Raw genomic sequence first — 26,030 nt, 5'->3', positions numbered from 1 at the left:
AAACGCCGCCTCGCTGCAACCTACCTTGATAGGAGGAGGACGAAAGGGGCGGGGTGTGGTTATGAGTGACAAGACGGCTGTCCAATGACGGGAGGGGCCTGGTCGTGGCTGGCCCAATAGCGTATGGGAAGTGCTGAGAGGAGCTGGGCGCTGGCGGAGGAAGGTTAGGGTGTGCGGGGTTCTTCTCTCCATCCTGCCAGGCGCTGTCTTTTGGCCTCACCCCCGCAGAGGAGCCGCTGGAGGCATTGGAGGGCCGCGGGGGGGACACGGGAGGTAAGTGCTGAGTCTTCCTCCCGGCCCCCTGCGGGGTGACACCCAGGAGCTAACACTCTGTGTCTGTGTGCAGGTGACAGGGCTGTCCCCAGCATGGTGTGCACAGGCTGCCCCCTAGGGGTCAGCTGACATTCTCCTCAGAATGGTTCATACAGTGTGACATGGCTGTCATAGCCAGGGGTGACCAGAGGGGGAGCCAGACATCACTGCCCCCCTGACCCAGAGTGTGTAACTGAGAGTCTGGCACTGCCACCCGCCCTACCATTCACAGGAGCATGGCTGGCAGCCGGGGTAAACATAAGAGGTACAGGGGCCCGCAAGAACACCACAGGGCCACTCGTAATATTTGTAAAGGTTGTCAGAGCGTGGGCCTGTTGCAGGAAATGATCAGAGAGCGAGGGCATGCTAAAGCAGGCGGTCAGAGAGCGCAGGCACGCTGCAGGAGATGGTCAGTGATTGTGGGTGCTCTGCAGGAGAGGGTCGGAGGGCGCGCTGCAGGAGAGGGTCGGAGGGCTCGCTGCAGGAGAGGGTCAGAGGGCTCGCTGCAGGAGAGGGTCGGATGGCGCGGGCACGCTGAAGGAGAGGGTCAGAGGGCGCGGGCGCACTGGGAGAGGGTCAGAGGGCGCGTGCGCTCTACAGGAAAGAGTCAGGGGGCACGGGCGCACTGCGGGAAAGGGTCAGAGGGCGGGAGAGGGTCAGAGGGCGTGCTGCGGGAGAGGATCAGAGGGCACAGGCGCTCTGCAGGAGAGGGTCGGAGAGAGCGGGCGCACTGCAGGAGAAGGTCAGAGAGAACGGGCACGCTGCAGGAGAGGGTTAGGGGCACAGGCGCACTGCAGGAGAGGGTCAGGGGGCGCTGCAGGAGAGGGTCGGAGAGAGTGGGCGCGCTGCAGGAGAGGGTTAGGGGCACAGGCGCACTGCAGGAGAGGGTCGGAGGGCGCACTGCAGGAGAGGGTCGGAGGGCGCACTGCAGGAGAGGGTCGGAGGGCGCACTGCAGGAGAGGGTCGGAGGGCGCACTGCAGGAGAGGGTCGGAGGGCTCGCTGCAGGAGAGGGTTGGAGGGCGCGCTGCAGGAGAGGGTTGGAGGGCGCGCTGCAGGAGAGGGTTGGAGGGCGCACTGCAGGAGAGGGTTGGAGGGCGCACTGCAGGAGAGGGTTGGAGGGCGCGCTGCAGGAGAGGGTCGGATGGCGCGGGCACGCTGAAGGAGAGGGTCAGAGGGCGCGGGCGCACTGGGAGAGGGTCAGAGGGCGCGTGCGCTCTACAGGAAAGGGTCAGGGGGCATGGGCGCACTGCAGGAAAGGGTCAGAGGGCGGGAGAGGGTCAGAGGGCGTGCTGCGGGAGAGGATCAGAGGGCACAGGCGCTCTGCAGGAGAGGGTCGGAGAGAGCGGGCGCACTGCAGGAGAAGGTCAGAGAGAACGGGCACGCTGCAGGAGAGGGTTAGGGGCACAGGCGCACTGCAGGAGAGGGTCAGGGGGCGCTGCGGGAGAGGGTCTGAGAGAGTGGGCGCGCTGCAGGAGAGGGTTAGGGGCACAGGCGCACTGCAGGAGAGGGTCAGGGGGCGCTGCGGGAGAGGGTCAAAGAGAGCGGGCGCGCTGCAGGAGAGGGTTAGGGGCACAGGCGCACTGCAGGAGAGAGTCAGGGGGCGCTGCGGGAGAGGGTCTGAGAGAGTGGGCGCGCTGCAGGAGAGGGTTAGGGGCACAGGCGCACTGCAGGAGAGGGTCAGGGGGCGCTGCGGGAGAGGGTCAAAGAGAGCGGGCGCGCTGCAGGAGAGGGTTAGGGGCACAGGCGCACTGCAGGAGAGGGTCAGGGGGCGCTGCGGGAGAGGGTCTGAGAGAGTGGGCGCGCTGCAGGAGAGGGTTAGGGGCACAGGCGCACTGCAGGAGAGGGTCAGGGGGCGCTGCGGGAGAGGGTCTGAGAGAGTGGGCGCGCTGCAGGAGAGGGTTAGGGGCACAGGCGCACTGCGGGAGAGGGTCAGGGGGTGCTGCAGTAGAGGGTTAGGGGCACAGGCGCACTGCGGGAGAGGGTCAGGGGGCTCTGCGGGAGAGGGTCAGGGGGTGCTGCAGTAGAGGGTTAGGGGCACAGGCGCACTGTGGGAGAGGGTCAGGGGGCGCTGCAGGAGAGGGTCGGAGAGAGCGGGCGTGCTGCAGGAGAGGGTCAGGGGGCGCTGCGGGAGAGGGTCGGAGAGAGCGGGCGCGCTGCAGGAGAGGGTTAGGGGCACAGGCGCACTGCAGGAGAGGGTCAGGGGGCGCTGCGGGAGAGGGTCAAAGAGAGCGGGCGCGCTGCAGGAGAGGGTTAGGGGCACAGGCGCACTGCAGGAGAGGGTCAGGGGGCGCTGCGGGAGAGGGTCTGAGAGAGTGGGCGCGCTGCAGGAGAGGGTTAGGGGCACAGGCGCACTGCGGGAGAGGGTCAGGGGGCGCTGCGGGAGAGGGTCAAAGAGAGCGGGCGCGCTGCAGGAGAGGGTTAGGGGCACAGGCGCACTGCAGGAGAGGGTCAGGGGGCGCTGCGGGAGAGGGTCTGAGAGAGTGGGCGCGCTGCAGGAGAGGGTTAGGGGCACAGGCGCACTGCAGGAGAGGGTCAGGGGGCGCTGCGGGAGAGGGTCAAAGAGAGCGGGCGCGCTGCAGGAGAGGGTTAGGGGCACAGGCGCACTGCAGGAGAGGGTCAGGGGGCGCTGCGGGAGAGGGTCTGAGAGAGTGGGCGCGCTGCAGGAGAGGGTTAGGGGCACAGGCACACTGCGGGAGAGGGTCAGGGGGCGCTGCGGGAGAGGGTCGGAGAGAGCGGGCGCGCTGCAGGAGAGGGTTAGGGGCACAGGCGCACTGCAGGAGAGGGTCAGGGGGCGCTGCGGGAGAGGGTCAAAGAGAGCGGGCGCGCTGCAGGAGAGGGTTAGGGGCACAGGCGCACTGCAGGAGAGGGTCAGGGGGCGCTGCGGGAGAGGGTCTGAGAGAGTGGGCGCGCTGCAGGAGAGGGTTAGGGGCACAGGCGCACTGCAGGAGAGGGTCAGGGGGCGCTGCGGGAGAGGGTCTGAGAGAGTGGGCGCGCTGCAGGAGAGGGTTAGGGGCACAGGCGCACTGCAGGAGAGGGTCAGGGGGCGCTGCGGGAGAGGGTCAAAGAGAGCGGGCGCGCTGCAGGAGAGGGTTAGGGGCACAGGCGCACTGCAGGAGAGGGTCAGGGGGCGCTGCGGGAGAGGGTCTGAGAGAGTGGGCGCGCTGCAGGAGAGGGTTAGGGGCACAGGCACACTGCGGGAGAGGGTCAGGGGGCGCTGCGGGAGAGGGTCGGAGAGAGCGGGCGCGCTGCAGGAGAGGGTTAGGGGCACAGGCGCACTGCAGGAGAGGGTCAGGGGGCGCTGCGGGAGAGGGTCAAAGAGAGCGGGCGCGCTGCAGGAGAGGGTTAGGGGCACAGGCGCACTGCAGGAGAGGGTCAGGGGGCGCTGCGGGAGAGGGTCTGAGAGAGTGGGCGCGCTGCAGGAGAGGGTTAGGGGCACAGGCGCACTGCAGGAGAGGGTCAGGGGGCGCTGCGGGAGAGGGTCTGAGAGAGTGGGCGCGCTGCAGGAGAGGGTTAGGGGCACAGGCGCACTGCGGGAGAGGGTCAGGGGGTGCTGCAGTAGAGGGTTAGGGGCACAGGCGCACTGCGGGAGAGGGTCAGGGGGCTCTGCGGGAGAGGGTCAGGGGGTGCTGCAGTAGAGGGTTAGGGGCACAGGCGCACTGTGGGAGAGGGTCAGGGGGCGCTGCAGGAGAGGGTCGGAGAGAGCGGGCGTGCTGCAGGAGAGGGTGAGGGGGCGCTGCGGGAGAGGGTCGGAGAGAGCGGGCGCGCTGCAGGAGAGGGTTAGGGGCACAGGCGCGCTGTGGCAGAGGGTCAGAGACTTCTATTAAACTGCAGGAGAAAGTAAGTAAGCATGGACACACTACAGGAGACAGTCAGAGATCACTGCTAATGTAGGTGATTTGCACATCAATGCTCCTAATCCCAGGGTCTTTAAAGTAACACGAGTACCAAATTGGGGCATGTGGGACACCTGAAGTGGACCCAAGAAGTGAAAAGCGGGAACGGAGGGGCCCATGCACAAATCTTTTTAGGCTCGAGGAGCCTGTAGGTCTGAGGGAGCTCTGTATGCAAATATTAACTTTAGGCTGTGAAGTCAGAGCACTGGCACACCCCCCTGCATTGTTTATTGTCTCTACATTGTCCAATCAGAAAACACTTTGCTTGAAAGCATTCTCTGAATGGCGCCTGTGCCAAGCGGCCGACATATTGTGCAGCAGTCTGGCCGCTCGGCACGGCACCCAGAAGACTAGCGGTGCCTATGCAGGGATCTCCAGCTTCCAGGGGCACCGGCCAGGTACGGGGTATACAGAATTACAATTGTCCAATATACACACCGGGAATTCTTCTTTAACTGCTTCCTGCCCGCCATATTGTCAAATGACAGGCAGGCCGGAGCATTCTCGTTCTGGGAGGACGCCATATGACGTCCCCCCCCCCCCCCTCTCGCAATGCTTGCGGTGGTGGTGGGGAGGGGGGGGGGGCAGGCGGCACAGCTATTGGTGATGCGCTCTGCTGCTGGGACACAGCGCATCACCATTCCAAGTAAAGAGCCAATGACGAGGCTCCTTACCCATGTGATCAGCTGTGTCCAGTCACAGCTGATCACATGTAAACAAGGAAATGCCAGTTATCGGCATTCCTCTCCCCACACTGACAGCGTGTGAGGAGAGCTGATCAGCGTCATTTCCTCACATGGGAGATCTGCAGAGATAATCAGGGTTTATCAGTGCCCATCAGTGTCCATCTGTGCCGCCTCATCAGTGATGCCAATCAGTGCCCATCTGTGCTGCATGTTAGTGCCGCCTCATCAGTGCCCATCAGTGATGCCAATCAGTGCCCATCTGTGCTGCATGTTAGTGCCGCCTCATCAGTGCCCATCAGTGATGCCAATCAGTGCCCATCTGTGCTGGATGTTAGTGCCGCCTCATCAGTGATGCTAATCAATGCCCATCTGTGCTGCATGTTAGTGCTGCCTCATCAGTGCCCATCAGTGATGCCAATCGGTGTCCATCTGCGCTGCATATTAGTGCAGCCTCCTCAGTGATGCAAATCGGTTCCCATCTGTGCTGCATTTTAGTGCCGCCTCATCAGTGATGCCAATCAGTGCCCATCTGTGCTGCATGTTAGTGCCGCCTCATCAGTGCCCATCAGTGATGCCAATCAGTGCCCATCTGTGCTGGATGTTAGTGCCGCCTCATCAGTGATGCTAATCAATGCCCATCTGTGCTGCATGTTAGTGCTGCCTCATCAGTGCCCATCAGTGATGCCAATCAGTGTCCATCTGCGCTGCATATTAGTGCAGCCTCCTCAGTGATGCAAATCGGTTCCCATCTGTGCTGCATTTTAGTGCAGCCCCATCAGTCCCCATCAGTGATGCCAATCAGTGCCCATCTGTGCTGCATGTTAGTGCCGCCTCATCAGTGCCCATCAGTGATGCCAATCAGTGTCCATCTGTGCGCCATGTTAGTGCTGCCTCATTAGTGCCCATCAGTGATGCCAATCAGTGTCCATCTGCGCTGCATATTAGTGCAGCCTCCTCAGTGATGCCCATCAGTGCTGCATTTTAGGGGCCGCCTCATCAATGCCCATCAGCGCACATCCGTGAAGGAGAAAAATTACTTATTTACAAAAAAATTTTACAGAAACTTTTTTTCGTTTGTTTAGCAAAAAATAAAAAGCCCAGTGGTGATTAAATACCAGCAAAAGAAAGCTCTATCTGTCTCAAAAAAGAACATACATTTTGTTTGGGTTCAGCGTTGCATGACCGCACAATTGTCGTTCAAAGTGTAACAGTGCTGAAAGCTAAAAATTGGCCTGGGAAGGAAGGGGGTAAAAGTGCCCTGTAGGCTGCTGACATAATGCAGCCATATCTCCCTGGGGCGGCTGTGTGTCCTTTTTCTTTAGGTCAGGAGTTTGTGTGATTTTACCCCCTATGGATGCCGTCTTCTCTCCAGACTTCACTTTGTGCTGAAAACACCCCCCCCCCCCCCTGGGCTGCTTATAATGCCCATCAATCACCTGAAAAAGGAATAGAAGAGCTATTATTATACTCACCTCTCCGGCAACCCGTCTCCTACCTCTGCTCTGTTCCTGGGCTGCAGACTCCATGACACTTCTGGTATTGTCCGATGCCTTGGAAGTGCTGTGGTTTCATCCCCTGACCCCTACATCAGTGCTGTGTCCTGTAGTGAGGAAGGATCAGGAGATGGAACCACAGTGGGGGGGTTTAAGCTTCTGGTAGTGTTAAATGCTGAAGAGTCTATCGGTGCAAAAGTAGGAGGTCTGGGTCACTGGAGAGGGGAGTTGAGGAGCTTTTCTATTGCAGGGAATTACCGTTAAGATTACTCTTTAGATGACAGGGTTGCTTTAAAGCCCAGCGCTGGGAACCTTAAATTCTCCCTTGCAGTGGGGTTGCGCCTGCACTGCAAGGGTTAATGTTCGTATTCTAGGGTAGTAGTCTCCAAACTTTTTAAAAAGGGCCAGTTTACTCTTCTTCAGACTTTAAGAGGGCCGGATATTGGTGTCAGTGGGAGGAGTAGTGTCCCATCACTGGTGTCAGTGGGAGGAGTAGTGTCCCATCGCTGGTGTCAGTGGGAGGATTAGTGCCCCATCATTGGTATCAGTGGGAGGAATAGTGCCCCATCATTGGTGTCAGTGGGAAGAATAGTGACCCATCATTGGTGTCAGTGGGAAGAATAGTGCCCCATCACTGGTGTCAGTGGGAGGAATAGTGCCCCATCATTGGTGTTAGTGGGAGGAATAGTGCCCCATCGTTGGTGTCAGTGGGAGGAATAGTGGCCCCATCATTGGTGTCAGTGGGAGGAATAGTGTCCCATCACTAGTATCAGTGGGAGGAATAGTGGCCCCATCATTGGTGTCAGTGGGAGGAATAGTGCCCCATCATTGGTGTCAGGGGAAGAATAGTGCCCCATCATTGGTGTCAGTAGGAGGAATAGTGCCCCATCATTGGTGTCAGTGGGAGGAATAGTGCCCCATCATTGGTGTCAGTGGGAGGAATAGTGCCCCATCATTGGTGTCAGTGGGAGGAATAGTGCCCCATCATTGGTGTCAGTGGGAGGAATAGTGCCCCATCATTGCTGTCAGTGGGAGGAATAATGTCCCATCATTGGTGTCAGTGGGAGGAATAGTGCCCCATCGTTGGTGTCAGTGGGAGGAATAGTGGCCCCATCATTGGTGTCAGTGGGAGGAATAGTGGCCCCATCATTGGTATCAGTGGGAGGAATAGTGTCCCATCACTAGTATCAGTGGGAGGAATAGTGCCCCATCATTGGTGTCAGTGGGAGGAATAGTGCCCCATCATTGGTGTCAGTGGGAGGAATGGTGCCCCATCATTGGTGTCAGTGGGAGGAATAGTGCCCCATCATTGGTGTCAGTGGGAGGAATAGTGCCCCATCATTGGTGTCAGTGGGAGGAATAGTGTCCCATCGCTGAGAAGCCTTTCGGCTGTTATTACAAGGAGCAGGGGGGGGACATCTTCCCCCTTCCCACCGCCTTCCGCGGCTCGCCCGGGTCTCCCGTCCCACCGGGAGACCCGGGCAACCAGCCTGCACGGCCGCCGAAGAGAAGACCCGATCAAAGCCGCATTCTGAACGGGTCTCCATGTAAAAACATCACTTCCGGGTACTCGGCAGCAAATTAAAAAAAATGCAAGCATTCAAAACAACCAAACTTGGCGTTTTGAATGCCTTTAAGTGCAGAGGAGGGGTTTGGAATCTTTTAGACCCCCAGATCCCTCCACAACAGTACCTGTGAAAAAAAGAAAAAAAATGTTTTTTTTTTTTTTTAAATGTCCGAAAATATCGATACCGATATCCGATGACCAAAATATCGGTATCAGCAATAAAAAAAAAACAAACGATATCGGTCGATCACTAGTTTATTTACTAAAGGCAAATTCACTCTGCACTGCGAGGGCACTTGGAAGTGCAGTCGCTGTAGATCTAAGGGGAAGATCTGCAATGAGGGGAAGCTCTGCTTATTTCTATCATCCAATCATGCAAAAATGCTGTTTTTATTTTCTTTGCATGTCTTCCTCCGATCTACGGTGACTGCACTTGCAGAGTGGATTTGCCTTTAGTAAATAAACCCCATTGTTTTTTCCTGGGACATTTTCTACTCTCAATGTCCACAGCCCGGCCCCCCTAAAGTCTGAAGAACAGTGAACCGTAAACTGCCCCCCCCCTTTTTTTTAGAAAGTTTGGAGACCCCTGTAGTAGAGTATCAAGTTGGTAATTGCAGCTTAGAATCTCTAATAGCAGATAAATAAAATCATCTAAACAAGAGGGCAATTTATCCACCACTAAATCACTCCAGAAATCTCCCCTAGACTAAAGTTGGTCACGTCCTAGTAGAATTTTGTCTGAAAGTTTGCGAAAATTCTCAGTACATTCGATGAATGACTTGACAGAGTGTAACGGTTCTGATTGGTCAGCACCAGCACATGGCATTGCCGGTCGATCCGACCCACTCCATTCCATTCTGGCATCCTTAGGGAAAGAAGTTGAAGAACAGCTCGGTTTTCAAACCTCAGGACTCTTGCACTGCGCGGTGTGGATGGTAAAACTACCAGGCGGGCAGAGCTGCTGATAGGCAGTACAGCCGGCCCTCGTATACCGGGCCCCATCAGTTCACAAGGGGGGCCCGGACACCTGCCAAGCAGGAGGGCCCAGCTATACTGCTTTGTGACTTTTGTGTATCCCCTTGCAGGGTTGCTGGCTTTCTCCTTCTGGCTGCGCTGCAGGGGGATTGATTCTAGTATCTGCCCCTTCCACCCGCTGCCCGGGGCCCCCCTGTGTGCCCAGCCCCTCCCAGCTTCCCTCCTTTCCTCTTCCGCTGGCAGCTGCTGCAGGTACACAGGGATCATTTCAGGATGGAGAGCTGGGGAAGGGGCTGGTAAATATGCAATTTACAGACCCCCTTCCTTTTCTGAATGAACACAGTGAGTGATCAGTACTGATTACTTACTGTGTCCATTCATAACTAAAGCAAATTCTTAGATGTGACGGCTGCATTCGTTTTAGGCTTTCTTTCTTCTATTTTACACCTGGTGAACCCGCCAGTAAGTCTGTTATTTTGTTCAAAACTGCAAGCTCTCCGGCAAATGTATCAGTTAACAGGGATGAGACAAACATTGTACCACTGATATGGGGTTCTTGCAATGATCGGCTTTTATTTATTCATGTAAAACCTTTATTCCCAAAAGAAAAAGCTGTTGTAACTGACTATAAAGTGATAGCTAGAGTTTGGCTTAAATGTGTTTGGGGTTATAATAAAAACCGCAGAGGTGAATAACCGCATGCAGATTTATTGCGGCAGGCAGGCTCGGCTGCACGAACCGATGTAGGAGTACGTCAGCTTACAGGAGTTGGTCTGTGGGCGAGCGCGCACCTGCCTGCCCCCACTAGGCAGTGGGGATGCCGATGCACGGGGCTGGCGGCATCGATTGCCGCCGGGCACCAGCGATCGCTCCCCACTGAAAGAGGATGGGCAACTGTTGTAAACACAGCTGACCGTTCTTCTCCCTGGAATGATCAGAGTGCCTGTGATCCTTCTATATAGGATCACATGTCTCTATGGTCATTTTACAAGTCCCCCCCCCCCCCCCCCCAAACACTTTGATCACCCCTAGGTTAACCCCTTCCCTGCCAGTGTCATTATTACAGTAAGTGCATATTTTTAGCACTGATCACTGTAGTGATGTCACTGGTCCCCCCAAAAGTGTCAAAAATGTCAGTTAGGGGTCCAATCTGTCCACTGCAATGTCGCAGTCCCGCAAAAATCGCAGATCGCTGCCATTACTAGTAAAATAAATAAAAATGACATAAATCTTTCCCCTAGTTTGTAGATAGGATAATTCTGTAGTTGCGATAGCTTTTGTGCTAACCAATCAAAATACGCTTATTGCGTTTTTTGTTTTTTTTTTCCCAAAAAATATGTAGCAGAATACAAATTGGCCGAAAAGGATGAAAAAATTAGATTTTTTTTCCTGAATGTTACATAGCAGAATGTGAAATATATAGTTTTATTTTCCGAATTGTTGCTCATTTTTGTTTTTAGCGCAAAAAAAAAAAATCGCAGAGGTGAATAAATCAGGTGATCACCTAAAGAAAGCTCTATTTGTGGGGGAAAAAGGACATCAATTTTATTTAGGTACAGCGTCGCCCGACCGTGCAATTGTCCGTTAAAGTAACGCAGTGCCGAATCGCAAAAAATGGCCTGGTCGTTAAGGGGACAAATCCTTCCGGTCCAGAACTGGTTAAATACCACCAAAAGAAAGCTCTATTTGGGGGGGGAAAAGAAATGATAGGTACAGTGTAGCATGACCGCGCAATTGTCATTCAAAGTGTGACAGCGCTACAAGCTGAAAATTAGCCCAGGCTGGAAGAGGGTGAAAGTTTTTTTTGAAGTGGTTAAATCTGCTAGTTTATCTAACACTCCCCAGTGCTGCTGTCCAAAGGTGTCCCCTGTGCTCCTTCATCCAGAGTGGAGGCACTCATATTGTCCTATATTATACATACTGTACATTATACACAATAGTTTTCTTGCTGGAAATATGTGACCAATGGTTCACTTTAAATAAGGTAAACCTGTTAGTTATATAAGCCTTTACTTTCATGTAATCCTGACAAAACTTTATATTTTTATTTGGCAGCATTATGACCGTTGTGAGCGCTGAGTTGAGGCAGATGGGACAACTTTTGTAGGGGCTTCAGGCTGACGCGTCTGCTTTGAGAGGAAGAGAATACAGAACCAGCAGCTATTCCTGAGAGGTAAGTCAACAATTCAAAAGTATTACAAATGTCCCCTGTATGAATGGTTTGGTTTAGGCAGGATGACTGCACACAAATCCTTCTGAGAATTTAGGTTAGGAGAGAGATAAATTGCATGTTGGCTTCCTTTACAGCTTCAAGTGATATTAATGTCTTGTTTTTTTTTTCTTGTCTAACCCATTTACGATGCCAACATGATGCAAATATGCATCCTTCGGATTCAAGGGGCTGTGCCGGGGTGATGACTGCAGCTACTGGCATCACCCATGTACAGTTTTTTTTTTAATGCGGACCATCGGCATTCTTGTAATAACAACCGATGCGGCTAATCACCACAGCGCATCATTCACAAGCAGCAGGAGGGGACCCCCCACTCCGCCCAGGTCTCCCGTCCCACGGGGGGACCTGAGTGACCAGCCGGCACATCTGTCTGCTGGCCGGAGACCCGAACAAAGCCGGAATCAAATCTAGTAACCCGAAAGCGGTGTCATGACATCACTTCTGGTTACTGGCGCCTTAACCACTTCCCGCCCGCCATATAGCAAAATGACGAAGCGGCGATCAGTGGTGCAGTGTGTCACTCTGACTCACCACATCTCCGATCCCGGTAAAGAGTCTAATGACGTAGGCTCTTTACCATGTGACCAGCTGTGTCCAATCACAGCTGGTCACATAGTAAATAGGAAGTGCCGTTGATCGAATTTCCTCAGTTCGTGCTTGACAGGCACGAGGAGAGGAGAGCCAATCGGCGGCTCTCCTGACAGGGGTGGGGTCTGTGCTGGTAATCGGAGCATTGATTACCAGTGCAGACCCTTAGGGGATGCCACTAGAGCCACGAGGGATTACCCACCCATGGCCACCAGGGATGCCCACCCATGGCCACCAGGGATGCCAATCAGGGCTCAGGGACCCTTTCAGTGCCCTTGTCATCAGTGCTGCCCATCATTGCCATCTATCAGTGCCACCCACCAGTGCCCATCATTGCGGCATTTGTTCCTGTGCTATCTCAGTGTGAACTGACCCTTTACCATTTTGCTGTCATGTTTGCACGTTGTACAGACCTGACAGCGCACGCAGGGCGGGGGGGTTTACACATTCCAAGTGGCTACAGGCACCGGGCACAGTGTGTAAATGTGTGCCTGTAGACACATTTGTGTGTAAATGTAACAAGCAGACTCCTGCCTGCCAGGTGGAAGCATTCAGGCGGCTGCTCGCTGCCCGATTGCTTCCACACACCCCCAGTAACGGTGCCTCTGCCAGGTATCTCGGGCTTTGCTTGCCCACCTGCGGGCCCAGGACTGACATAGCAGGTGCAGCTGGGTAGAGGGGGGAGAGAAGAGTGGACACACATCTGCTCTCCTTCCCTCCTTGTTGCTGACCCGGAAAGTGCCGCGTTTGACGTCCCTTCCGGGGAAGCCTCTGTGTTCTGGCCCAGCGTAGCTGGGAAATAATGTACTGCAATGCAATCTGCATTGCATGTCACTCAGTGGAGCACAGAGCAAGACCCGGGATGTCTCATTAAAGACAACCTGTCTTTAAACAAATCATCACATAGTGGACTTTTTGTCCTCTGTGTGATGAAAAAAAAAAAACATTTAAGTTACGTCCAAGCACATAAAATCCCCCCCCAAAAAAGTTTTTGAGGACCCCCTTCACCCCTAAAATATAGTCACATACTAACGTAAACGCACGCGTCAAGTTGCATACTCCTAAAAATGTAATTTACACATGTTACATGCACCAGACCTCCTCCATAACGCTACCCTGATGACCTATAGGGGGCTTTTAATGTGTCGCCTATGGAAAATATAGGGTACTGAAGTCTGTTGCCATTTCATGGGCGCACACAGGTTTAAGGTTTGACATGTTGGGTATCTATTTACTTGGTGCAACCTCTGTCTTTTTTTAGTTTTTTTACCAAAAAATTGGGTGGTTTATTAGGTTTGTGTGCCCTAAAATTAACTTTAGTGTATTTTTCACTGGAATTTTGCACTAATATCGTGTGACATAAAAAAAAATTGGAATTACCACTATTTTATTCTCTAGAGCAGGGATTCCCAAACTACGGCCCTCCAGTTGTTCAGGAACTACAATTCCCATTATGTCTGTGAATGTCAGAGTTTTACAATACCTCATGGGATGTGTAGTTCTGCAACAGCTGCAGGGCCGTAGTTTGGGAATCCCTGATCTAGAGTGTCTGCTGTCAGAAAATAAATGTTTTGGGGGGGGTTTGTGTAATCTTCAGCCCTAAAATTATTTTTTAGGCATGTGTGCAAAAAACACAAAATTGCTCAGGCAGCGAAAGGGTTAAGGTGTTTTTTTTTTTTTTTTTTTTTTTTACCACTTCCCGCCCGCCCTATTACAGATTGACGGCGGAAATGTGGTTGTATTATCCTGACCGGACGTCATATGACGGCGGCAGGATAATACAGCTCTGGGCGTCCCCCGGGGGCGCGCAGAGCGGCGATCGGTGATGCGAGGTGTCAGCCTGACAACCTGCATCTCCGATCTCGGTAAAGAGCCTCTGATGGAGGCTCTTTACCATGTGATCAGCCGTGTCCAATCACGGCTGGTCACATAGTAAACAGGAACAGCCGTTGATCGTCTTTCCTTAGTTCGTGCCTGACAGGCGGCTCCCCTGACAGGGGGGAGTCGGCACTGGTAATCAGATCATTGATTACCAGTGCAGACCCTCGGGGGGGGGGGGGGGTGCCACTAGAACCACCAGGGATGCCCACTATGGCCACCAGGGATGGCAATCAGGGCTCAGGGAGCCCCCCATTGCCCTCCCCATCATTGCTGCCCGCCAGTGCCCTCCCTATCAGTGCTGCCCACAAGTGCCCATAATTGCCAGATTTCAGTGTCGCCCACAAGTGCCCATTATTGCCCACCAGTGCCGCCTATCAGTGCCAACTATCAGTGCCCATCAGTGCAAACTATCAGTGCCCATCAATGCCGCCTATCAGTGCCTATCAGTGCCGCCTATCACTGCCCACCAATGCTGCATATCTGTGCTACCTATCAATGCCTATCAGTGCGGCCCATCAGTGCCACCCCATCAGTGCCACCCCATCAGTGCCTGTCAGTGCAGTCTCATCAGTGCTCATCAGTGCAGGAAAAAACGTATTTATTTACAAAATTGTACAACATAAACAAAAAACTTTTTTTTTTTTTTTTTTTTTCAAACTTTTCGGTCTTTTTTTATTTGTTTAGCAAAAAGGAAAAAACCCAGAGGGGATCAAATACCACCAAAAGAAAGCTCTATTTGTGGGGGGAAAATGACATAAATTTGGTGTAGGTACAGTGTTGCATGACCGCGCAATTGTCTTTCAAAATGCAACAGCTCTAAAAGGGGAAAATTGGCCTGGGCAGGAAGGGAGGAAAGTGCCCTGTATTAAAGTGGTTAATAAACATTTGGGGGTTGGAGCCAGGAGCGCCAGAGAGGAACCCGAAAAGAGGAGGATCGGGGCTGCTTTGTGCTAAACCATTGCACAGAGCAGGTAAGTATAAGGGCTCTTTCACACGGGCGTTCCGATCAGATCCGCCTGTCAGTTTTTTTAGGTGGATCTGATCGGATGCCCCATTCAGCCCTATGAAGCAGCGGATGTCAGTGGTGACATGTCCGCTGCCATCCGCATCCGATCCTGACCATGAAATCCGGACGGATGGAAACCCTATTTTCCATCCATCCTGGGGATCGGATGGGATCGGATGAGAGCGGACAGGCGGTCCGCTCTCATCCGATTCCCCATAGAGAGCAGCGGGGCTCTGACACCTCCCTCTCCGCACAGTGCGGAGACGAAGCTGTCATCCACCGGCTCAGCGGGGATCGGCAGATCGATCCCCGCGGAGCAGAGCACGGTCCGCAACGGAATGCAGAGCACGGTCCGCAACGGAATGCGGACCGCGTGAAAGAGCCCTAACATGTTTGTTATTTTAATAAAATAAAAATCGAACAATTAGAGTCGCTTTAACATTGACTGCTCAGCTCAAGCCCTGAAGAAGAGGGAGCCTTTGTTTCTCCTGAAAAATGTCGGCTGTGTTTGATGCTCTTAACCAATAAATGTTTCAAAAAGTCTTTCAGGTGTACCAGGCGCTCCACCACGCACATCGGAGAATTATAGAAATGTGTGAAAACTATAAAGGCTCCATTCACTTCTAGGCAATTTTTGTCACCGGCGGAATCTCCGGGATTCTGCCCTCTATTCCACAATCGTGGAAAAATGCAGGACGCGTTTGTGATGCCATTATTTCTCAAAGACGCCTTAAACGCGGTGTAACGTTGAAAAAGTGGTTAATTTAATGGGTTGGCGCTGCTAGAGTTAATTGGAAATCTCTCAGGTCGGAGAGTGGTTTATTTTTGAATATTGTTACAGATGGCCAAAAATACATAAAGTGCTGATATTAAAGTGCTCAACTGTTGACGTGCTGCTAATGGGATTAGTAAAGGTGCTAGATACTAGTGCAAATGACTGTAAATAAATATATATTATATGTGGTGTGCAAAAACTTAAAACCTACATAAAATGGTGCAAAGCTTCAAAGATATATATGTGCACAAATACAAAATGTATCCCTTAAACAATCATAACCAAATAAAGTGACTGGTGTTGCATAAAGTGCTCAAAGTAATAACAGTAATAATATTCTTCACTGTGCTGGACAAGCTCATATATGCAGATGAATAATATCTAGTCCATAAATCAATCTTCTACTATTAAAGTGACAGGTGCTCTTCTTCTAAGTGCTTCAAGGTATTCCGTGACTATCGTAGTGCTCCACAAGTCGTGCTCCCCCCCGCCGGTCCCACACTCACAAGAGCTCAGTCCACTACAGGGGGTGTTAGGCCTAGTATAGAGGTAGCTCCAACCAGATCAGCCGACTCAGGGTCCACACCACTTGTCACCTTATTCCTCCTCCTTATTGCTCATGCCCATGTGGAGATAAAGAGCAACAACCCATAGTGCAATGGTTCTCAACTCCGGTCCTCAGGGCACACTAACAGGCCAGGTTTGCAAGATAACTGAAATCCATCACAGGTGATATCATTTGCTGCTCAGTGATTGTAGTATTCTAGTCTGCATCTCCCCAAGGTAATACTTAAAATAAGGCCTGTTAGTGGGTCCTGAGGACCGGAGTTGATAACCACTGCCATAGAGTGTACTGTTTTGATAAGTTTATTGTGTACAATCAGAAAACACACTTCAATGACACTATAAACCAGCGTTGGGAGTATGATCAGGAAATCCAGGTCCCGTGCATTCCACAGCCCGTTCCGGAAGTGACGCAATTATGCTCGTGGCTCCGCCCTATGCGTTTCGTCACAATGACATCCTCAGGAGCTGCGCCATATTGCCTCACTTCACGTTATTTATAGGATCAGTGTAACTTTGCTGCAATTGTCATGCAGGAAAAATCGCTCAAACAAGAAGCATCCCACGATTAAAATAACACTGTGTTTTAGGTGCCATTGAGGAAAAATGTAATTGCAAACTCATCCTGTGTTTTTCCGCAATTGCGAAATTTCGTGCAGAATTGCCTATTCAATTGCCTATGTGTGAGTGGAGCCTACATAAACCCCTCGGTGTCCTGGATAGCTGTAAAAACCACAAAAGTTCCAGTCCCTCCCAACTCTATCCAAAACAAAAAACATCCTGGACTTGCACTTTAAATGAAAGAAAAAATTGTCCGGTGGGAGTTTGGCTTTGATAGGCCCCGGACTGTTATTTTAAAGCCATGCAGTTGATTATATTTCAGAGGTTAGTATAAGTTATATGGACAGGTTGTGTCTTACCGTTCTTTATAATACACAATGTTGGGATGTTTGTATATGAGATTGTATTTAGTATATTATTTATACGATTTTGTCTGCTGGACATTTTCTGTTGCTGTTCTCGGGGGGGTCACTACACTTTATTAGAGCCATGCTCTGTATAAATATTTAACATTTTAAATCTAAACGGATTATCGTTGTTTTGAAAGCTGCATCAACATTGAAACCCATAAATGTGAGAAGACGCTCTGTGCTCTGTGCCAGCAAAGACCTTCTGCAGAGTAAAGGTCACTCGCCTTGTGGATAACATTATTTCATTATTTTCACTTAGTTTAACTGAACAGTGGCACTTGCTTTGAGCTCTGTGTAGGAGGCTGAGAAGATCTGTCTTGTCTCTATACTCTTTTTCCAAAACATGATTGCAAAGGGGATTGCGTGACAACTGTTGCACTGTAATGCAATGTAGATACTGGTTCTTGTCAGATTTAAATCATTGTAAAGGATCCTTTTTTATTTTATTTTATTTTTTTTTATAACAAACACGTCACACTTACCTGCTCTGTGCAATGGTTTTCCACAGAACTGTCCCAACCCTCCTCCTCTGGGCTCCCTTGCTGGCACTCCTGGCTTCTCCTGCCTTCCAAGGCTTGCTAAGGGGGGTACTCATGCAGGCTTCATCCTGAGCTGCACTGTGTGTGTCTACTTTGGCACACAGTGCGGCTCAGCCCTGCCCCCCTCCTCGCTGAATTTGATCAACAGCGGCAGGAGCCAATGGCTTCCGCTGCTCTCTCTGAATCCGGTGAGGAGGGAGAGCAGCGTCATTGTTTTTGCACACAGCACTGGATCGAGATCGGGTTAAAGTGGAAGTAAACTCTTCCTTTTTTGTTTTTCCCCCTGCAAAGTAAATGCATAATGTGCTAGTATCCATCGCATACTAGCACATTATGTAACACTTACCTGCAACGAAGCCGTGTTGTCCCTGCTGCCGGCCGCATCCATCTTCACCCGTCTTTCTCCTGGGCCTGCGGACTCCGGCTTTATTACTGGCCGGAGCCGCATGACATAACTCCCACGTGTGCGCCCGGGAGACGCCAGTCATGGCACAGGGCTCTGAAGAAACGGCATGGGCGGCCGTTTCTTCAGAGCACATGCGCCGATGACGTCATCAATTGCATGCAATGTAAATATCTCTTAAACAGTGCAAGTTTAGGAGATAGTTACAGCACCTATAGGTAAGCCTTATCATAGACTTACCTATAGGTAAAAGTCATCAAAGTGGGTTTACAACCACTTTAAGGTAAGTATTTTGGGGTGGGGGCAGTGGTGGAGCTGCACCTAAAAAAGTTTTCGTACCTTGATGAAGAGCAGAGATTGCATTAAAGGGTAAGTTCACCTTTACAGAAAATCTGTAAGGTGGACTTATGCTGGTCAGACATTATATGAAAAATCGTCCGAAATTCGGTCATTTGGACAGTTCTTTCGTTTTTCGGCCAGTTAATGGGCAGGAATCCGTAATCGGTTGTGACATTTTTGAGCCGAAAAAAAGGTTTAGCATGTCGGAAGGCGGGGCAGGGTTTATGATAATATGACCGCCGTGATTGGCAGTCAGGGCGGTCACATGATTGGAAAGCTCCTGATTGCAAGTAGCGATTGGGAAGTTTCCGTTCGCTGCCTGTAACTGTGCCGGTGTTCCGTGAAAATTCCCTACCCTCGTCACTTCCTGTGCATGTATGTTATTCAACAGCTGAGCCGCATCCCACTGCACATGCTCACAACTGCGGAGGGTAGGGAATTTTCACCGGGTAGTGTTTTTTAACGTTACACCGCATCAGCTGTTGCCGCTCCAACATTAAATCATCTCCACTCCAACCCGTCAGACTTCCCTGGTCTTCGCTCCTAAATGTAAAAGCGGCGGCGGGTCTATGAAAATATAAATCACGGAGCCGAGATTGTGGGACGCCGCACCTGTAGATGAATGACGGGCGCCCGCAGAGAAATCTCAGGGTTGGAGCGGAGATGATTTAATGTAGTGGCTGCCCATGCGCAGTGGGACGCGCGGCAACAGTTGATAAATGACGCGGTGGAACGTTAAAAAATTCTACCCCATGAAAATTCCCTACCCTCCGCAGCTGTGAGCATGCGCACTGGGAAGCGGCTCAGCTGTTCAATGACGTACGTGCACAGGAAGGGACGAGGGTAGGGAATTTTCACGGGGTAGGGTTTTTTAACGTTGCACCGGAATGTGCAGGGTGCGCGCTCTCGGCCCAGCTGTATTTTACGAATTCACCATATTTGTGTGCGGCTAGCGCCAAAGAGTTAAATTCCTTGAAAACTGTATCTGTCTCAAATAAATGATAAAAATTTAATTTGTGTACAGTTTTGCATGACCGCGCAGTTGTCATTCAAAGTGCCACAGCTGAAAATTAGCCTGGGCAGGAAGGGGGTGAATGTGCCCACAATTGAGGTGGTTAAAACAAATAGAAAATCAACACACACAATGTATTTGCCAAGCTTCAGTATAGCTTTAAAAAAGCATCACTGAAGCATCAAAAACACATCAAAAAAGCACGTCGAAGTGGTAGGCATGTTAAAGTGAAAGCAAGTGTAATCATGCCCTAATTAAAAAAAAAAAAAACCTGTACTAATAAATTAAACATGTCTGTCTTGGCATTGCAGAATATCCAGACTATACAGCAGAAGCCGACGAGCTTACCCCCATCATATAGTGCTGGGTTTTGTGCTGTGATCACTTGTGATATTTAAATAAATCCCTTTACTCCGTTTCCATGGAGCCGGTGACAAAATAATTATGCTTTTTCTAGCTGAAATGATACAGGGTTCTTGTGCAAACATGGTTTACTTCATCTCCATTTCAAACAGGAAGGACGCTAAATAGAAGTTCTGTACAATTCCAAAAAAGGAATCGGTTCCGCCGGCCGCAGCCTTTGTTCACAGGTATTGGCCGGCCAAGGGCATAATAAAATAAGAACATTCATGTCATCTGTTCTTGTTTTTTGTTCATGCATTTTTTATGTTCTTTCCAGTGTACGGTATGGTTTGCAGTTTACTATTCTAATCCTAAGCAAGCCGAGACAAATCCCAGGAGCCAGCTAGCTCATGTGTCAAGTAAAAAAAAAAAAACCAATTCAGAAATCATCTGACTCCTAACATTTTCTTTTTTCCGTTGGTGTCTTAAAGCAGAACTACTGGCTAAAAGCTTATTAACCTCCCTGGCGGTATGATTCTTTCCGATTTTAGATGCTGAAAGCGGTACCATTATTTTGCATGTAATTCTTAAGGACAAGCAGCCCAAACCAACTATTTACATATGATTTTTTTTTACTGTGCGTTCTTCTTTATAACATCTCGGGTATGATAAAGTTTTTGAAACTCAAAATCAAAAATTATAATATAATAACTATAAATAAGTTAAAGTGTGTGCGTATATATATTATATATATATATATATATATATATATATATATATATATATATATATATATTTATTAGTACAGTAAAACTGCAGGAAAGGGCACTGGGGGGCAATCTAATATCAGTTTATTTTATTTTGCAATGAAATCAGTGTGGTTGTGTGTATAACCTTTCAAATTTGCCGCCGGTTCATCCCCCTGCGAGCGTCACATCGCAGGAGACGGAAGCCGGGGCTCTACAGCATGGGGCGGAAGATCCGGCTGCCGTGTGCCGAAGGGACACATCGCTGGATCCCACCAGGGAGCATCGCTGGATCCTTGTAGGATCCCTCTACAAGGATCCAGCGATGCTCCCTGGCGGTACCCCGAGTGTGGCTCGGGGGTTACCGCTTATGGCAGTGAAATCCCACCCCGACCCACACTTGGGAATACCGCCAGGGAGGTTAAGCCCCTGGTCACACCAAATCCTACTTTGAAATCGTACAACTTCAATTGAAATCGCATGATTTTAAAGCCACATGTTGTGCCCCTTTCACACGGGCGATCCGAACCGATCCGCCTGTCAGTTTTTCAGGCGGACCGGATCGGAGGCTCCACGCAGCCCTATGGAGCGGCGGGTGTTAGGGGAGACATGTCCACTGACCCCCGCTGCTCTCCGATCCGATCCTGTCCGTGAAATCCAGACGGATGGAAACCCTATTTTCAATCCGGCTGGAGGATCAGATAGGATCGGATGAGAACGAACAGGCGGTCCGTTCTCATCCGATCTCCCCATTGAGGCTAGTGGGGATCTGACAGCTCCATCTCGGCACACAGAGCGGAGACGGAGCTGTCATCCGCCTGCTCAGCGGGGATCGGCGAATCGATCCCCCGCTGAGCAGAACGGACTCCCATCGGGCGCACCGCCCATGTGTGACTTGGCAGACACCCGTCCGCTTTCACGCACCTGAAATCAGCAAAAATAGTGCAGGAACTTCTTTTTCAATTGCGACTTGACATGCAATTTAGACCTGTCAAATCGCATGACAAGTTCCACCGGTGTGGTTTGGGGCTCAAGGATAAAAATAGCAGCTTTTGCTGCAATACTCTTCTTCAACCTGGATCAGTCCCCTGCAGTACTTCTTTTCTGCCTCCATAGTGTTCTTTTGGGTTCAATGGTGGCCGGAATCATTCATGTCATTGACATGCCCCCAGCCTTTGTGACTGGAGGATGAAAAGAGAAGCAGCATGGTGATGAGCTCCTTTGTCACGCTGTTTTCTCCTCCCTATCCATGTGCTTCTTGACAGCATATGAACTGAAAGGTTCTTTGTGCTGCTTATTCTTCTCACACTATGGCCCTGCTGTACAAGGACTGCAAGAGGCTGATGCCAGGTCATATGCAGGTACTTGCGCTGCTTGCATTTGAAAAATACATTTTATTGATGTATCAATAAATTAAAGAATAATTCCAGGCATAGCTATTATATACATAATCTCTGAATAAGTCGCATACATCCATTGACCAAAGGCACCTTCATCCCAGAAAGATAGAATTTTTGAACAAATATGGATAGAGGGATTTTAATGGTGCCACAACACATAAATTAGTAAAAAAAATCTTTTATTTAAATCAAAAATTTAAAAAGATATGAGGTATACAGTTGCTCCCCAATGAAACATTTAAAAACGGTTTTATCCAATACCCATATGCATATACATAGACAAACTGTGTCAGTCACAATGCTTGTTGCTCAACGTGTTTCGATTTCCTGCTTCTTCAGGAGCTGTAAAGCAAGTGTAGCATGTGCATATATTGTAATCACTCTGTTGACCACTAGTGGAAGTCCTAGAGTTGACATAGAGAGGAGAGCCAGCACCTGCGGTGACAATAGAGAGAGCACACCCTTTCAGGGTAGCTTAAACTGCTGTCAGATAATTCTCCCAAATATAGGGAACACAATAGAAAAGCCCAGAGATGTCCATCCAGAGTTGGATAAGTTGTTACAAGATCTAGATGAAAACAAAAACAGTTAATAAAGCACTTCCAGATGATCAGAGATGTCCCAGCAAGGTAACAAGCCTGGAGACATAACAGCCCCCTCCGGTTCCAGGCAGGGGATGCCTGGAACCGGAGGGTGCTGTTATGTTATGTTATAATATGTTATGTTATGTTATGTTTTTTAACAAACTTTCACCAGAGCAATATAATGTTGCCATAGTATCATTGTACTACTCTGAGTCACTGATCGGGCATGTTCGAGTTCGTACCTGCCCGATCCCGGGAGGAAGCCGACATTGCACTCCACTATTTACAGGCAGTGAGACATTTCCCGATCCACAGCTGCACAGATCGGGAAATGTCTCACTGCCTGTGATTAGTGGCGTGCAGTGTTGGCTTCCTGGCGGGATCTGGCACATACGAACACGAAGACGCCCAAGCTCATCTCTACTGATCAGTATTTTTTTTTTTTCTATACATTATATTTGTCTGTAGCAATGAATTTAATTGCTATAAGCAAGCGTTTCACTGAATGAAATTGATTCATTCAGTTTGTTTTGTTGTGATTAGCTGGGATTTGGCCACAGTTTATTACATGGTACAGATGGGCACATTCTGTACCATGTGATCACTGTGGCCAATTACAGCTCGCAACACAATGGATGGCTTGAAAAGAAGACATCCATTGTTTAAAACTGTGATTGGTTACAGCAGTCACATGGTACCCGCAGCTGGCCGGTGCAGTGATCAGTCATTGGCTGTATCCTGTGGACTTATCTGGTGACAGATCACGCTGCGGTGCGATCCGGGAAGTCGTCCTTTGACGTCCAAGAGGCCCACCCAGCCATTAATTGATGAACTGGGTAATGTTTCCACACACCTTGCATGCCAACCCCCCCCCTTTCCTCATCCCCCCACTGCTATTTATCCTGGGCTCCGCTTGCCCATCTGTGGGCCTGGGACTGGCAAAGCAGGTGCCGTCGGAAAGAGGGGAGGGAGGAGAGCAGGTACACGTCCGCTCTTCTCCCCTTCTTGTTGCTGACCTGGAAGTGATGTGTATGACTTCGCTAGTGTGTCCCAGGTGACCATTTCCCCACCCATCAAGGCTGGGAAAGAATATAATGCAGTGTGATTTTCATTGCATTACATTCAGTGGAGTTAGACCCTGCATGTCTCATTAAAGAGAACCTGTCACCAAAAAAATCATCACACAGTGCACTTTTTGTTAAGTAAAAGTTGAAGAAGAAGTCTAGGCAAAACCGCACTAATGCTAAACCTACTCTGTTCCACATTTTAAACCTAATCTATCTAACCCTGTAAAGCAAAAATCGCTGCAGCCGATCCGGTCCAGTCTCCAGCGGCGGAATCTGTGTGCAGGAGAGGACCAACAAAGGCTGTGAAATGCCTGGGAAGTGACGTCACTCATAGAGTTACTATGGGGCTTCCTTTGTTGGATGCCTCTCATGCACCCGCCTCTCCACGCTGAAGCTGGGACTGGATCGGCTGCAGAATAGGCAAGTACAGGGTTAGATCGATTTTGGTTTAGAATGTGGCTCAGAGCAGGTTTAGCATTTGTTTTGCCTGGACTGCTAGTAAAAGAAAAATATAAATAAATAAAAATTACACCCGAGCACATAAAAATGCACCCCCCCAAAAAAAAAAATGGAGGCCCACCCCCACATAAGCACGCAAATACTAACCTACACACACGACGGAGGGCCTATGCCTGAAAACTTCACTTGCGATCCACTTGTTAAATTTCGCAGCGCACACCTCAATGAGAACAATAATTCTAGCACCAGACCTCCTTCGAATTAAACCAATCGGAGGCTTTTAAAGCATTGCCTATGGAAATTATAGGGTACTGAAGTTTGCCGCCGTTTCGCATGCAAATTTAAGGTTTGACATGTTGGGTATTTATTTACTCAGTGCAACCTCCGCTTTCGTATTTTACCAATACATTTCTTTTGTGGTAATATTGTGTGAAATTAAAAAATTGGAACTACCACTATTTTATTCTCTGGGGTGTCTGTTTTCAGAAAATATATAATGTTTTGGGGATTTTATGGAATCTTCAGGCCTAAAAGGATTTTTTTAAACGAGTACAAAACCCCCCCCGCAAAAAACGTCTCTGGCAGCGAAAGAGTTAAAGGGATAAGCTCACCTTTGGGAACATGTTACATGTTCTAGAAGAACAAATAGAAACGTGCACTGCCTTGGTGTGGTACCACGAGTGTACGTAGCATGATAGGTATGTGCCACATCCCAAAAATGTGAAACCTATATAGACTAGAACAACATGGACTTTATAGGCACGGATAAAATATTTTTATAATTTTATTAGTTGAAAAATGTTAAAAATATTGAACATTACAATGTACACTATATACAATTTCTACAAAAACACATATCCACCAAAAGGTTGGTGCGACATAAAACAAAACATACCAACACCTTAAAACCAGAACGCATATGTCCAGCCCTAAGGAGATGGAGAAAAACCCCAGAGGTGGGCCATAAGATTGTGGTTAAGTGATCATTGGGAAACGAGATCCAAGCTCGACATGTTTCGCGATATACACTTCTTCAGAAGCTCTTCAAAAACATAATGTACAACATAGAAGTATAATTAAATAGACCGTGCAAATTATATTATATTACCATCATAATAACATATTAGTAAGCTTGCTGTATCTCAAAACCAGTTAGGCGCCACCATGCAGTGTAAAAGTGGAAAAGATGTGGGGACGCACCATAGTAGATACCAGTAAAAGGGCAAAAAAATATATTCAAGGTAGTATGAAAACACCCCCAAAGGTGCATAGAAAGAGAGGGACACACCATTAAAGGGAATAAAAAAAAAAAAAATAGGGATATTAAATGTGGGGCAACACGTACCCCCAACAGGAATCCATGTTACATGTTCTACTCCTAAGCTTTGTTGGATAAAAAAAAAAAAACTGGCTTCTAACTTTTTTTTTTAGCTGGCTCCTAAATTCAAAGCAAATTTTTAAAGCCCTGTCAATAAGTAAAAGTATATGAACAACATTGTGAACATATACTTCTAGAAACCTTTTATTAAATGTTACCTAACACAGGGTAACTGTTTATAGCTCTGTTATGGGAACATCCCTCATCCTAACATTTGGGTTTGACATGGGGAAAGGGAGCTTCATATTACTGCATATTATGTTCATGTTTCTGAAAGTATTTTCTCTTCCTTTGTTAACTTTTTTTCCTTTTGTAGGTGCTCCGGGACCTCATCACAGGATCTCAGTTTAGCAAATAAAGGTAAAAATGAAAGCGGATTTGATAAAAGTAGTTCTCCACTGCGCTGCTAAATTGAAGACTTTTATCTACTATGAAAACTTTGCATGAATTTAATGTGACTCGTGCAATGCCTCTTGGTATCCTACCTAACAGTACCTGTGTATAGAAGATGTTGCAAGCTCTCTCTTGCTTCCTCTTATTTCCCCCAACCCCTAACAACTCCTTGATCGCTGTAAAAATCTGTAAAAATTGGACTTCATCAACCCATTGATCTTCTGATAAATGTGCATTTTACTTGTTTTTCTGCTATGAAGCCTGCAGAGTTTTGCACCATAATCAGTGCAGTTCACTGGCTTTTTCAGTGTTTTTCCCCAAACCTCAGGTCTGTATGGAGGTATGGACCTGCTATTATAGAAGTATGGAAGTACAGCCAAACTACAGAGCACTGAAGTGGGAAGAGCGATTGCTGTAGTCATT

General features: G+C 49.5%; 1 long non-coding RNA gene across 1 annotated transcript; it reads left to right on the top strand.

Moving 5' to 3' along the window:
- The first annotated feature begins 149 nt into the window (after positions 1–149).
- On the top strand, positions 150–25,301 carry LOC309543360. Its single transcript, XR_014224784.1, has 3 exons — positions 150–273; positions 10,983–11,100; positions 25,268–25,301. It is a non-coding gene; the product is annotated as an uncharacterized lncRNA (long non-coding RNA).
- The last annotated feature ends 729 nt before the right edge of the window (positions 25,302–26,030 follow it).

This window comes from Pelophylax lessonae (genome assembly GCF_965119305.1).
Source record: "Pelophylax lessonae genome assembly, chromosome: 13".
Classification (NCBI taxonomy): Eukaryota; Metazoa; Chordata; class Amphibia; order Anura; family Ranidae; genus Pelophylax; species Pelophylax lessonae.
Note: the sequence above shows the minus strand (reverse complement) of the source record. Positions and strands in the feature narration are given on the sequence as shown.